Here is a 3,676-nt window from a genome sequence, read left to right on the forward strand (position 1 = left end):
AGTCATGTTTGTACCACCTACCGTGGTTACCACATTATTAGTTCTGCAGCTGGGAAAAAGTCACAAAAACAGTAAACCTTCAACTACTATTTTAGTTTCCCAAATATTGTCTGGCTCTAGTCTCTGTCTACTATTTCATGTACTACAGTGCTTTCACACAGCTGCTTTCATTCATAGCATAAAAGTTGCATATTGCACATTTTTTGATAAATTTAAGTGCATTTTTATGTTTTTTTGTCATTTGAAGTAATTTAAAGTTAGTTGTATGCTTTTGCTACCATCCTATACTATTATTTTAATTATATTTATTTGGAATTATAATCTATTGGTGGTGTTGTTTGCACAGTTTTATGTTTTGCTAGAATTTTCTATGCTTTGATTAATAATTTTTTTTATTTTAGCTTATTGATAATACCAGTTATATAGTTAGCTTGTAGTGTATTTCATATGATTACTGAAAAGTCAGTCATCTACCTGACTTTTATCTTTAATTTTCTTTTAAAATTATGATCTATTCAATACGTGCATAGGTGCTTAGATAAAAGTCACAGCAGTTACCTTCCTTTCAATATCTCCCCTCCAACCTTTCATCAAACCACTTTTACCTCATAACTCTATGATCTTCCTCCCATTATCTCTTTAACACTTAACAAATTCATTTAGTGCTTTCTGTATGCATATAAGCATGGGGTCATCTACTGAAGCATTGGGTAGTCTCTCAGGATCCACATCCCTGGAGAAAACTGCCTCTCCTTTTCTTAGTTGCCTCAAATTCTCAATAGCTCCTCAGCTATGGGAGGTAATTTATGAACCCTTACCCCAAGCATTCTGAGATATTGGCTGGCTTGCTCTTACGTAAATCTTGTGCAGGTAATCTTGGTTTTTATGAGTTCCTGTCAACAGTTCCTTGGCCATGCCTAACAAATATGTTTTGCTAAAGATGTCCACTCCCCTTAGCCTTCACAACCTTTCCACTCCCTCTTCTGTAATGAATATTGAACCTGGATATGATACAGTTATACCACTTAGACCTGAGCACTCTCTAGTAGTCTTTTATTCCCAGTACATTTAACAGTTGTGAATCTCTGTATTAATCACCATCTACTTAAAACATAGGGTGTAGATAGAATAACACACTAATCTATAGGTATAAAAAAATAAGAATTTGGGGAAAATTTATTGCTATGTCCATTTAGCAGAATAGTAGTAAAAGATTCTCCCCTATGGCATATGACCTAGCCTGTGATATCTGTCCTTCTGTGTTTGTGTTACTACACCAAAATGATTATTTCACCTCCTTTCATTTCTCTGTGAATTTTATTTACTTTTTGTAGGTGAATAATATTCCATTATGCATATTGACCACATTTTCATTATCTACCTATTGTTAATGGGCACGTGGGCTGTTTCCATTCCTTGGCCACCCTGAAATTGAGCAGCAATGTACATGGGCAATCAAGTTTCTCTTGTCATTAGCTATACAGACTTTTGGCAAAAAAAGCTGGAGATCATAACCCAGGTGAAAGTCCCCTAATCTATATGCTTCCTGCCCAATAAACCTGTCTTGGAAAAAACAGAAGAAACTGATCCTCATATGTCCCTTACTAGAGAACCATGGAAGGCCATGGTGCAGTGCAGGGTTCCAATAGAACTTCTAAGGAACAGCTTAATATCCTCTGCTTCAAATGCCACAGCCCCAAGTACACTAAGACAGAGACCAAGCATTCTTGCCTCCTCCTGTGCACACAGTCCAACATGGAGATACGTAGAGCCTGAGGGGTATCCGATTTTCTTCTTTCAACTCATCAAGTCTGTGTCAGGAGCACACTCCATGAATATTACTTTGTTGTTTTCTGTTATTTAATTTCAGCTATTGCACAGTGATCATAATGATTCACTTGTTTGTCTATTGCTCAGTTAGGTTTTGTGACTATAGTTTTCTTTATTCAGTTTATTTTAAGGCATTTTTACTGTAATTTTCAATGATATGCCATATATCCTTTCTCTTATTCTTGTTACTTTTATCTTTCCCATCTTCCTTATCTCCTATCTTTGTACTTTTCATTACAACCTTCTATAATTTTAACAAAATCTAAAATCTGTGCACCATAACAGAATCCCAACTTTCTCCTCCTAGTTGTCACTCTCCTTACTTATTTTCTCTTTTCAAAGCCAATTTATTAACTAACCCTTGTCTTTACCAACTCCCCTTCTCTCCAATTCCAAATCCTATTAACTAGAATCAAAATATACTACACACTATCCTTTGTTCTTTACATTCTAACAATTATTGAAATCAAAGGAGCCAGTGGTATCTTTTGGCTAATACAATATTTACATAGTTGTAAAACCAAGCAGCTGTAGTTGGTTGCTTTATTAGTTAATATCCTACTTGGGGAATATTATAGAATTTACACTAAGTATATTGAGCTCCTGGACTAAGAAAGTATTTTCTGAATTGCACACTAAACTGTATCACATCCAATTAATACATAAATACTACAAATACTTCAAGTGAAAACATATAACTGATAAAATAAAAAGTCAAGGAAACAGCACAAGTTGTGCCCATACCAATGTAAAAGCACAAGAAACTGAAAATGCATGCCAGTATTACTTCTTCAAAAATTATTTATCTAGCAATGGCATCTATTGAAAGTGGAATATAGGAAATGTCAGCAAAGTATTAAACAGAATGATTTAATGTGTATTAAAAAGTATCAGAGATTTTGGGGGGGTAGGGCAAAGAGGGAAAATGTATTTGGTGGAATAAAACTTTGTATCATCCAGAGGAGAGGTGATGGACAGGTGATGTGATAAGGGAGCCCAGGAAGCTCTGGGACCATAAAAAACTCACAATAGGCAAGGCATGGACTCTGGATTTGGAAATGTCCTCAGTTGTTCAGCACCTTATGTACAAGCTCTTCGAGTTGATACAAACATTGCTGTCCTCATGCCCTACCACCAACTTCTAAACTTCTTTTTCTGTCATCTCTTCAGCCAGTGTGACAAGGATATGATGGATTTCAGCATCTAAGATGGTACTGTTTCCTTCCTTGTCAAATAAATTAAACCTTTACCATAATACTCATAAATTCCCTGGTCCTTGTTCTTGGCCGCAGTCAGTCTGCAGCATAGTAAGGAAATACTCAAAGTCTAATATGTTTATGTTCATCTCCACTGTTGGAATTCTACAGGGCATTAGGCACCTTGGTTCTGGCCTATAACCCTTATCATGACTGATATTAGCTGTACAAGATTTTGCCATTAGCTGATCTCCCAAATAGTTGCAAAGCATTCTTGAATTATGAGGTACAGTCCTTGTGTGAAGTCACACATATTGGCTACTCAGTTCTGGGGAAATTTTCAAGCATAACGTCTCCCATACCAAAGCTTTTGATCAAGAACACAAACAGCTAAATGAAATAAGGAAGAAAATTGATTAAAATTGATAACTCGGTGGTGGTGGCATATTCCTTTAAACTTAGCACTAGGGAGGCAGAGGCAGGTAGATCTTTGTGAGTTCGAGGCCAGCCTCGTCTACAGATCAAGTGCCAAGTCAGGCTTCACAGCTACACAGAGAAATCCTGTCTCAAAAAATCAAAAAGAAAAGTGGAAATATTGAAGAACAACAAATATGGAATTCTGTAAATTAAAACCATAGTAAAACAAATTA

The 3,676-nt window shown here is 36.0% G+C and overlaps 1 pseudogene; it reads right to left on the minus strand.

Moving 5' to 3' along the window:
• Nucleotides 1–2,894: 2,894 nt before the first annotated feature.
• LOC101835237 lies at nucleotides 2,895–3,339 on the minus strand (annotated as a pseudogene).
• Between the last annotated feature and the right edge of the window lie 337 nt (nucleotides 3,340–3,676).

Source organism: Mesocricetus auratus, unplaced genomic scaffold (genome assembly GCF_017639785.1).
Source record: "Mesocricetus auratus isolate SY011 unplaced genomic scaffold, BCM_Maur_2.0 Super-Scaffold_100008, whole genome shotgun sequence".
In the NCBI taxonomy this organism is placed as follows: domain Eukaryota; kingdom Metazoa; phylum Chordata; class Mammalia; order Rodentia; family Cricetidae; genus Mesocricetus; species Mesocricetus auratus.